Source organism: Acanthochromis polyacanthus, chromosome 6 (genome assembly GCF_021347895.1).
Source record: "Acanthochromis polyacanthus isolate Apoly-LR-REF ecotype Palm Island chromosome 6, KAUST_Apoly_ChrSc, whole genome shotgun sequence".
In the NCBI taxonomy this organism is placed as follows: Eukaryota; Metazoa; Chordata; class Actinopteri; family Pomacentridae; genus Acanthochromis; species Acanthochromis polyacanthus.
Window position 1 is genome coordinate 2,896,355 of NC_067118.1, and position 12,401 is coordinate 2,908,755.

A 12,401-nucleotide genomic window follows, 5' to 3' on the forward strand; every position below is an offset into this window, starting at 1 on the left:
GCTGAGTGACTCTGGACTGTATTCATGTGGTTTAGGAGATTCTTTGACCTCCGCTTCCTTCTCAAAGTTCAACATCCTTGTCACTGCCGGTAAGTTTCAACGTGTCTCTACTAAAGCTTAAAAAAAAAAGTAAATTGTGAAAAAAAAACCTTTTCAAAGCAATGAAATGCTGTAAATGTAAACGCTGTAAAAACTGTGGAAATGACATCAGACATCAAAAGTATAAAAGAATACAGATGTAATTATATTGTAAAGAAAACAGTGTTCATCTTCAGAAAATAATACATAGAAAAAGTACTGAATGAGACTGGTAGTGTGTGTGTGTGTGTGTGTGTGTGTGTGTGTGTGTGTGTGCGCATGCGTGCGTGTGTACTTGTTTCTGCTATCTCGGTGGGGACTCGTGTCACGGTGGGGACCAAAAATGAGGTCCCCACAAGTTTAAGCAGTGTTTTCTTCAGTGTTGTTGTTACTGAAAAAAGTAAAAGTGCAAAAACGTTTCTCTCGGGTTAGGCATTGTTTTGGTTAGGGTTAGGGTTAGGGGTTAGATATGAATGGGAGTCAATGGTAGATCCCCACAATGATAGAAAAACACAGTATGTGTGAGTGTGTGTGTGTGTGTGTGTGTGTGTGTGTGTGTGTGTGTGTTGATATATGCATGTAAATGAATACTTTTTCACTTTTTTCAGAAAAAGTCTAACAAATATTTTTAATTTTCAAACAATAACTGTAACATCACAATGAATACTTTTGAAAAACATTATTCTTTGCTGCATCTAAACCTGTTCATGTTCATTTAACTAAATCAGACTCTGAATCTTTTTCAATCCCATCAGCCACCACTGCACCTCCGTTCAGTCCACCTCCTGAAACCTTCAGCCAGTTTTCAGGTAAATTCATCTCCATTTATCCTCCTTCAGCTTCATTCTCAGTTAAAAAACACAAATCTACAGTCGAGGATTCTCCAAAAGGAAAGTTTTACATTCTGTGAAGAACTTAATGTGTCCTTTGTGATGAAATCTGGTTGAATCAACTCTAATAAATTATACTGATTGAACAAAAATTCATTAAGCTGCTTAATGTCGATAGAAAATTATTTATTCATGTTTAAATCCTATTATTTTAACAATTAAATTCATTTATAGAGTTAATTTTGGACTGTAGTTAAATGTGGTCAAGAGTTATTAGTTGGATTGGCTGAAATAAATAAAATATTTCCATGTTTTAAACAGCTTTTATTTAGCATTTAGTTTTTCTGTTGGACCAACTTCATTCACTCAACTTGTTTAAAACCGTAAAATAGATTCATTAAATGACTTAATCAGATTAAGTTGATGTCAACCATTTGAATTAAGTTTAACTAATAACTTATGTTGATTCAACACAAGAACATTAAACTGGTCCAACAGATTTGAATAATGCTAAAACAAATAAACTAATGAACAACAAATGTTTTGTTTTGTGTTAATCTGTTAAATCCATTGTCCCCGTCTGGTTAAATTAAGTCCAAACCTTGGAAATAACTTGAATGAACTCTAATAAATTGTGTCGACTCAACACAAGAACATTAAGTTGAACCAACAAAATTATTTAAAACACTGAAAGAACATAATTTTTTTCACTTTTGTTTTAGAAAACCTTCTTTAAATGTAGAAAATGTAAAAACAGCTGATTTAATTTAACATTCTGAGTTTGTTCAATTTATTTTCTCAAGTTTAGTTCATCCATCCATCCATCCATTCTCTATACACCACTTTATCCTCACTAGGGTCATGGGGGGTGCTGGAGTCTATCCCAGCTGACTCGGGTGAAGGCAGGGGACACCCTGGACAGGTCACCAGTCTGTCACAGGGCTACATATACAGACACACAATCACACTCACATTCACACCTACGGACAATTTAGAGTAACCAATTAACCTCAGCATGTTTTTGGACTGTGGGAGGAAGCCGGAGTACCCGGAGAAAACCCACGCATGCACAGGGAGAACATGCAAACTCCATGCAGAAAGATCCCAGGCCCAGGCCGGGATTTGAACCGGGGACATTCTTGCTGCAAGGCGAAAGTGCTAACCACTATGTCAGAGTTTATCACGAATAATTAGTCCAAAGTCGGGCTGCACAGTTGTTGAACTTCTTTACGTACGTTTGTGAGCTGAATGAACTAAACTTCCTTCCAGTGCTGCTTGTGGTCGGAGGTTCGGTGGTGATCGGAGGGATGTTGGCCGTCGTTGTTCTGCTTCTTTACAAACTGAAGAAGAAGAATCAGGAAATCAGGAACCATGAGGTGAATGTCTCTGACTCTTCCTGTCTCTGTTTACCAGAATAAAATACAGAAAATGAGATTAAATCTGCAGAAAGTCTAATTCAAATTCAGGCTAGATATCAATGATCTCACAGAATCAAATATTTAGTTTGGATAATGTTGTGTTTGCGTTCCCCAACTGTCCAGAAAATGTCGCTACCGTTTCAGAAATTCTCCAAATCAGTCTTTTCTGATCTTATAATCTTATTATTTAAAGATTTTATGTGCTGTAATGGCAGTTGGAGTAACTTAAAGAAATGTTATCAGGTAGAATTCACTTGAATATTTAAAAATCAGGACTTTTATTTTACAGGACACTGTAAAAGAAAATTTAAATTTAAATTTCAATGACTTTAAAACAATTTGCTGTGATTTCTACAGATAAATAAAACTACAGAACAACAATATCAATTTAAATGTCGAATGTCATTCTTTTAAATGGTTTTGAGAAACGGGAATTTTGTAGACAAGCTGTGCATAGATGGGCAGCTATTTTGGGAACCCTCCATTACCCCCTGGCTCTTCTAAAAAAAAACGTAACAATCGTAATAATGATAATAATAAGACTTAAATGCTTAATATATCACTGGAGAAGCCCCTCCTACTTTTCTCTCTCCCTCTCTGTATGTCTCCCCTTACCCCTCTCCCTTTTTCACACACTCACCCCTCACATTCTCTCTCACACTCTATGTACCCTCCATGTTTATTTTGCTTGTATGTTGTATAATGTGTTTGTTGTTTGTTTTTCAGGCAATGTTGTGCTATTATATAATGTATATATAGAATCTGACTTGATGTTAGTCCCTATAGGATTTCGCGGGCGTTTCTCGTGATTGTTGCGGCCGAAAAGTCCTGAATTCGCGGCCGCTTTTCTAAAAAAATTGAATAAAAGTTGTGATGTTTTAAGCTTATTTGTTGTGATGAAATTGCGGGAGACAGTGACAATTGCTAAAAAGCTGCATTTTTTTCCAGCTTGTAAAACATGTTTCAACGCTGTAATTGGAAATATTTATCCCAAAATGAATTATTTAACATTCCAACCCATTTCCACAAAAGCTGGCATACCATGGTGGGACATTAGCAGCAGACAGATACTGGTGACGTGACCTAACTATGTAGCTGGCAGCAGGAATTGATGGGACTCAGAAACACCCCCACAATTTAATCAACTGTTCCTTGTGTCATTTCCGATACGTCCACAGTGGTAGATTTGTTGTAGGATCACAATCATGTGATGGTCAGCGGGCCGCTGAGGTACCGTTCACTTGTTGCCATGGTTACCGTGCCGCTACGAGACGCCGTGCCACTATGAATCCTTAACAAATCCGTGGATCCAAACTTGAAGCCGTATCACTGCCGAAGTCTAATCATTTGGTCCTTGTGTCATTTCTGACCGACCCTGAAAATTTCATTCAAATCCCTGAGTCCGTTTTTGAGTGATGTTGGTAACAGAGGAGGGATTCACACACACTGATCATCACATAACTCCGCCTTGTTCTTTGGTGGAATAATTAGTCAAACTTACTTTCATTTTTCAGTGCTCTAATGGATCTGGATGCAACAGTTTCCATCATGGTGATTTGTCTGGTCTGTTGTCCACTCATTTTAGTCTTTCTAATATGTTTCGTGTTTTAAAAAAAATGTATGCATCAATCGATGATTTTTTATTAACCCTCTACTTTTTAAAGATTGTCCTTTCCTGATTGGCTCGGGCCCCTCTCCCTGGGGGTGGGTGTCTCTGGTGTCTCCCCCATTGAACTCTGGGTCTGCTGGGTCTGCATTCTCTCCCGGGGCCTTGGGGGTGTCGGCGGCTGGTCTCTCCTGGGGCGCCTGGCTGGTCCTGGGGTTTGGGGTGGGTCGGCCCCTCAGTTGCTCCCCGTCTCTTCCTGCTCCACTGCCCTCCTCCTCCCTCCTCTCCTGCCTACCCCCTCCCCCTCGCCCTTCTCCCTCCCCTGGGGAGGCCTGGGGCCCTCTGCTGCCTAGGGGTCTGGCGTGGGGGCCGGGTGGTCTCTCTGGGGGGGGTGGCTCTGGCTCATCTGGGCACAGGCCTTGGTCTTGGCCTGCGTGCCACCACTGGAGTTCAGTTTCTGCCGGCTGGAGGCCTCCGTCCGGACCTGGTGCTGTCCTGGAGTGTGGTGGGGTGGGTGGGGTCTTGGTGGCGCTGCGGGGTGGGCGTCCTACATCCTTGGCGTGTTGGCTCCGGGTTGCGTGTGGCGGCTCATGGCCCTCGCTTCCTTGTGGCGCAGCCTGGTCCCCCCTCCAGGGTGGGGTGCTGCGTGCGGCTGGCCCGTGTTGGAGCTATGGTGTCTGCCGGGGCACTGCTCTGGATCTGCAGCTTCCGGGTGTTGTTGTGCTGGCTGGGCCAGTTGGTTCATGTGGGCCCTCCCTCTGCATCAGTACCGGTGGTCTTACTACCTGCCTCCCCCGCTGCTCTGTCCTCATGGGCTGGATCCACACCAGACTGCCTCTTATTGTGTACTTCACATTTTTTCACACCTCACTGTAAATAGCAACCTTTAGGCACATATAGGGACACAACAGTTCGGGCCCCGAGGGCAAGTGGGGGCGGGAGTGATGAGCTCTGTGGTGGGACAGGTGGCAAGGCTCTACGGCCCTGTCTTTCCCTCATCACCCTCTTGCCTGCCTCCCCTACTCTCCAATCTTTCTTTAATGCTCCACACACACTCACCTTGGGGGTAGCTCTGGGTTGGCTGACGCCCCCCCAGCCTCCCCACTTTTAATGCACCACATGACACTCAGGGTTACACTTTTCACGGTGCAGTGATAATGTTTCCCGTCAGGGATCAGGAAACATATTAATAGGGGGGTAATGGGAGGGTTTCACAGTTATGGCCTGCTGGTGGGATCCAGTGCCCTTACGGCTATGGGGCGGTGGGGGTGAACCATCATCCGTGTCGCTGTGGCTGGGGGTCCCCGGGGCATGTGGGGGTTCTTCTGCGTGCCCGACGGGTCCCGGCTGGTGCAGTGGCTCTTGGTGGGCTGCGGGGTCTGGATTGGCTGTCCTTGTGGGTGCTGTGGCTGTGGTGCGGGCTGATGGTGTGTGGTGGCTCTGTTCTGGGGGGTCTCGGGGCGCATTGCTGGATGTGGGGGCCTCGGGCCCACTGTGCTTGCCTGTGGCCTGGTGCGGGTCGGGTATGCGGGGTGCCTCCCTGTCGGCATCGCCGGGCCACACCTCTCTGTCCATTTTTGCCCTCTGGACTTGCATTGGGACCCGGCTCCGGTTCCCTCTAGCCGGCCTCCGGTGGCAGCCTGTCCAGTGATGGGCTGGTTGCTGTCCCTTCGGTGGGGCGCTCTGTCCCTGTCCCTGGCTCCCTGGCTGCGTGGGGCCGTCGGCCCCTTGGGGGTGGGGGTATGGGGTCTGGTGGGGGCTGGGGCGGGTGGGCTTGGGCGTGGGTGGTGGATGGTCCCTCTTGCCCTGGGCTGCCTTGGTCGGTTCTGGCATGCTGGGGTTGTTGGTAGCCGCTCCCTCCCTCTCCTCGGGGTCCGTACACGGTGGCCCCAGTGGCTCTCTGGTGGTGCCGCCCTGTGGCTCCTGCGGCCCGGAGGAGAGAGGCTCCCTGTCAGCTTGCCGTGATAGCTGTTCTGGGCTTCAGGGTCCTCCTTCACACTTGCATGTTGGATGTTTGTCCAGGTCTCACCAGCTCCTGTCGAGTCCCATTGTTGAGCAGTGATGGGAACAGAATGTGCCGAGACTCTCTCCAGAGTCTCTACACTAAACTCATTCTCTCTTTCTCCAGTATCTTCTTCTGGCCTATTCTATTCTATACTGTCAAGACATCCACAATCATGGTGTTCAAGCTTCTTCTTTTCCTTTCGGCTTTTCCCTTCAGGGGTCGCCACAGTGAATCAATTGCCTCCATCTAACCCTGTCTGCTGCATCCTCTTCTCTCACACCAACTACCTTCATGTCCTCTTTAACCACATCCATAAACTTCCTCTTTGATCTTCCTCTGGGCCTCCTGCCTGGCAGTGGGAAACTCAGCATCCTTCTACCAATATATTCACTCTCTCTCCTCTGGACATGTCTGAACCATCTCAGTCTGGCCTCTCTGACTTTATCTCCAAAGCCTCTAACATGTGCTGTCGCTCTGATGTACTCATTCCTGATCCTATCCATCCTGGTCACTCCCAAAGAGAACCTCAGCATCTTCAGTTCTGCTACCTCCAGCTCTGCCTCCTGTCTTTTCCTCAGGGACACTGTCTCCAGACCAAATAACACGGCTGGTCTCACCACAGTTTTGTAGACAATCATAGTGTTCAATACTGTTTGTTTATTTATTTATTTTTTGATTTTTTGTCTTTGTTTTGTTTTTTTGTTTTTTTTATACTGATGTGTAATTAATAGTCAGGAATAACACAGCACCTGACACTCTTCAGTTGTAATAGCACCGCTTGCTAGCTCCTATCCCTGTCCTATCCTGTTTCGTCCTGTCCACCCTTTGTTTCTCTTCACATCATTGAGGTGTAGCACTGCCCTCCCTGGCTCTTAGTAGGGAATTCTAATAAAGAATATCAGCTTAGCTCTCAGGGAGGGCTGGTGATGGTGACTAAATATTAAAATATTTGGCTGCAAGACTAAAATATGCATTAATCTCATAAGATTTTGACACCCCTTCTGTGGAGTTAAACCATGAGAAATAGAAACTGGAATTTTGTCTCTTATTTGTAATTTATTTGAAAATAAAATATTAATATGAAGGTTGACAAGTGAAATATAATTACCCAAAAATTGTTTAAAAGATTCTTCCTGTTTTTTAAAGTACAGATAATATTTATTAAAAACAAAAAAAACGTATACAATGTTCAAATCAAAAATCATTAAGAAAGAGTAATTTGTTATTTTATGTGTTTTTCACAGTTTTACTTTTATCATGGACTGAAAAAGAATTAATTATATTTAAACGGTTCAGTTTGATAGAAAATATTTTAACAATTTTTTTATAAAAATCTGAATTTTTAGCAATAATAACAGTAGAATAATAATATATTTCATAATGTGTGATGATAAAATTATACAGTTAAATCTGATAAAATTTCAATATTATACAGATACTTGCTGTTATTAGAAAGACAATTTAACAATGTTGAGGTTTGAAGAGTGAAAAAGTAATAACAAAATTTGTATTAAGATTTTCCCTTTTTATAAAAAATACAGACAATATTATTAAAACAAAATGTAAATAATGTCGACATAATTCAAAAATATTTACATTTCTATGTGTGTTTTTTTGCATTATCAAAATGAAAATGTTTAAAACTTGATGACTTTTAAACTGTTAAGTTGACGATAAACAATTTTATTTAAATTTTAAAACAATCTGTCTTTTTCAAAAACAGATAATATTGAGTAAAAATAAACAATAGTACACAACGTCCACTTAAAAGTCTGTGTAAACATATTTTTTTACAGTTTTACTTTATCAAAGATTGAAATATTATTTTCAAATATACTTAGTTATATTTAAACTGAGAAAAACAGGTGATCACTGTAAATAATGTCAACATAAAAAATCTGAATTTTTTACAAATAGTAATTTGTTTCATAATCAATCCATCCATCCATCCATCCATCCATCCATCCATCCATCCATCTATCCATCCATCCATCCATCCACTGAGGCAGCAGATGAAGCAGATCATTCCAGACGTTCCTCCTCTCAGTAACACTTTCCAGCTCTTCCTGGGGGATCCTGAAGCGTTCCCAGGCCAGATGAGATACATAATCCCTCCAGCAGGTTCTGGATCTACCCCAGGGTCTCCTTCCAGACAGACGTGTTCAGAAAACCTCCAAAGGAAGTCTCCCTGGAGACATCCCAATCAGAAGTCCAAACCACCTTAACCTGCTCCTTTGTGGGGAGGCTGAGAAATGTGATACCCCAGTAGTTGGAACACACTCTCTGGTTCCCCTTCTTGAAATTGGGAACCACGTTCCCGGTCTGCCACTCCACAGGTACCGTACCTGATGCCCTCATGACATTGAAGAGACGTGTCAGCCAAGACTGCCCAACAATGTCCAGAGCCTTCAGCATCTCAAGGTGGATCTTGTCCACACCTGGTACCTTGCCATGAAGGAGCTTTTTAACGACCTCGGCAACCTCTGCCACGGATATGGATGAAGATTCTTCAGGCTCTGCCTCCTCCATAGAGGACGTGTTTACTGGGTTCTGGAGTTCCTCAAAGTGCTCTTTCCACCACTTGACAATGTCTCCAGTACGGGTCAACAGTTGTCCCCCCTGGCTGTAAACAGCCTGATCAACGTCCTGTCTCCCCTTCCTGAGGCATCAAACGGTTTGCCAGAACCTCCTTGAAGCCAACCGAAAGTCCTTCTCCATAGCCTCTCTGAACTTCCTGTCCCTTTTGGCCAACCGATACTCGTCAACTGCTTCAGGAGACCCCCGAGCAAGCCAAGTCCGAAAGGCCTCCTTCTTCTGCCTGATGGTTTCCTTCACCACTGATGTCCATCAGCAGGTTGTTGGGTTGCTGCGGTGACAGACACCAGTGACCTTCAGGCCACAGCTCCTAACAGCTGCTTCTACAATGGAGGCTTTGAACATGGCCCACTCAGACTTCAGGTCCCCAACCTCCCCTGGTATGCAGGAGAAACTCTTCTGGAGGTGGGAGTTGAAAACCCCATGGACAGGGTCCTCCACCAGATGTTCCCAGTTCACCCTCACTACATGTTTGGGTTTACCAGGTCTGTCCAGCAGTCTTCCCCACCATCAGATCCAACTCACCACCAGGTGGTGATCAGTTGACAGCTCTGCTCCTCTCTTCACCCGAGTGTCTGAGACATACGACCACAGATCTGATGATACGACTATGAAGCTGATCATCAACCTTTGATCTAAGGTGTTCTGGTACCAGGTACACTTATGAGCTACTTATGCTCCATCATGGAGTTTGTTATGACCAGTCTATGACTAGTACAGAAGTCCAAGAACAGAACACCAGTCAGGTTCAGATCACACCGTTCCTCCTCATCACCCCCTCCAGGTTTCTCCATTGTTGTCCACGTGAATGTTAAAGTCCCCCAGGAGAACAATGGAGTCTCCAGGTGGAACCCCTTCCAGGAACCACCCAGAGACTCCAAGAAGGTCGAATACTCTGAACGGCTGTTCGGTGCATAAGAACAAACAACATGAAGTCTCAGAGATGCGACCCTCTCCTTCTCCAGGGAGAACTCCAACAAAGTGACGTTCAGTCGGGGACTCATGAGTTTTCCCACACCCACCCAGCACCTCTCACTCTGGGAAACTCCAGAAAAGGAGAGAGTCCAGCTCCTCTCCAGGACTCTGGTTCTGGTCCTTGCTGTGTGTGGAGGTGAGCCCAGCTATATCTAGCTGGTACCACTCTACCTCCATCAGCTCAGGTTCCTTCCCCACCAGTGAGGTGACGTTCCACATCCCCAGAACTAGTCTACACCACCAGGGGGCAGTGTGCCCAGATGCCTCCTGCCTACTGCCTGATGAGAATAGCACCAACCCTGATTACCTTCCAGTGAGTGGTGTTCCCTCCAGGAGGTGTCTCTGTGTTACAGGCTTTTCCAAACTGAGCCCCACGGGGCTCCAAGACTCGTCCACCAGGTGTTCTCTGGTGAGCTTCCCTCCAGACCTGATCCAGGAAGAGGTCCTGGTGTCTCTGATCTGGAAGAGGTGGCGGCTTTCTTTGTCATCGCTGTTTTATGTGACCATAAAGTTCACAATTAAATCAGCTACAAATCTCATTATTTTACAGATATTTGCTGTTATTTTCACAGTTCTATAATGTTGCAGTATACCTCTGCCTTTCATTTAATCGTTTGTCTGCAGAGGTTTATTTCTTTTACAGTGATTTTTAAAGTGTTATTTTGTGTTTTTCAGGTAAGCTTCTGATAAAAGACAAAAATGTCAACAATCTGAAAACCAAAATGAATCTAATGAACAGCAACAACATCAGCACAAATCTAAACCAGTAAAAGTGTGAAAACCAGATCATTAACATGATTATTGTTGTTGTTTTGGTGATTTTTTAAAACTAAAATGTTGTTTTAACTTCCAGCCTGTCACCTATGACAACCTCAGAGGAGATCCCAACTACCAGAATCTCAACCTGGACAGAAACAATCCGGAAGGAATCTACTCGACAGTTGGACCACCTGAAGACACAGAAACGTCCTGTTAAAGAGCAAAAACACATCTCTGTTGAACTGCAGGCAGTGTTTCCATGTACAGCCATGGCCATAAGTTTGGACACAAGTACCATGACGCTTGTGAATCTTAGAAAATACCACAAAATTGTCACTTACAATACAATACACAACTCCTGAGAACTATATTAAGTTTCATATTTAAAAAAACATCAAAAGAATTTGGTGTCATTTTGTTATTCTTACCAAATTCGGTTGTGAAAGTACTGCATTTTTTGTTATTTTCTTCTAATATTATGTTTTGGGAACAAAGTTGTTCCAATTGTTGGAATTTATTGATAATATTATATCCCTTGTTGATTTGTTGACTAATTAAACTGGTGCTGTCAAAAAATATTAGTTATGTTCTGTAATAGACATCCAAACAGACACAGTAAGTCATGCTGTGTCCAAACTTACGGCCATGGCTGTAAGACATGAAGTACTGTTGGAAAAATTCACAAATCTGAGTTTAAAATTATGATTTTTCATCAAGTTCATCACGTTAGTCAACATGGTAGCATTGTTTCAAACATGGTTTAAAAAAAACTTTTGGGAAAAACAAATTTAGAGTCTTGGTTGAACCACAGGAAGTGTTTTCATGTATGATGTGTGGTAATGTGGGAGAAATTACCAAATTTAATTTTGAAATGTACGATATTTCATCACATTCACATTAGTCCACACGCCTGATTTAAAAAACTTTGCTAAAACTAAAATTTAGCGAATACTCGGTTGAACTGCAGGCAGTGTGTTTTTTTTCAGAGTAAATTCTAAATGTAAACGTTAAATATCCGTACTTTGTAGAGTCACCGTGTTTTATTCTAAATAATTCTTTCTTTTTTAACTTTTGTTTCCTGTTTCCAACTTTGAACGTCGTATTTTTAACGTTTTTATCTCAGAATGTGTTTTTTAATGGATCATTTTAGAGCAGCTTTTTATTCTGATATTATTAAAACCTCCATAACTTTTATTATCTGTGATTCCTGATCTGTTCTGACCTTCTTTTAAGAAATAAAACTCATAAAGACATTCTGGTCTCTGTTGGTTTATTTCAGACGTCACAAATTTAAACTTCAACATTTGAAATCTTTAACTGCTGATTTCTGACATGATTTTATGTTTTTTGATGGTTTATTTCAAAATTTTAAGCTTTTCATTTCATGTTTTTCCATTTTTTTATTAAAAGATTTGCCACTTTATATCTAAAAAATTGTACTTTTGATCCCAACTCTCTGATGTTACAACTTTTAATATTTTTTCACTTTCAATCTTGAAATTTGTACTTTTATCTGAAACATTTGTGCTTTTAATCTCCGGTTTCCAACAACTTCTTTGTTTTCTCATAATTTCAGCTGTAAATATTTTTATCTTGAAATTTGACCCTTTTACTTCAAACGCTCTGCTTTGTTGCATCTGGGATTTCTTACTTTCTTGTTTTTTTAATCTTCTGATCTCTTAGTTTCAGTTTTTACTTTAATATTTTACATTTTTAACACAAAAATTTCAACTTATATCTTAAATTTTTAACTTTACGTCCTACATTTTGAATTTTTTTTATTTTTTAAACTGTTATTCCTTTAATTTGAATTTTAATGTCTGTAAAATAACAGGTTTTATTTTCATCTTTGGTCTAAATTTACTCCTTTAAACCAAATAAATTTCCATACATTCATTCACTACCAGTCCAAAGTTTGAACACAGCTTCTCATTCAATGCTTTTTATTTATTTGTATTATTTTCTACATTGCAGATTAACACTGAAAATAAAACTTTTTTTGTTTACAACATAATTCCACGTGTATTCTTTTATACTTATAGTTTTATTTTTTGTAATAATCTACAATGTAAGAACCGAACTGAATGAGAAGCTGTGTCCAAACATTCCACTGATAGTGTATTAATAATCTTCTG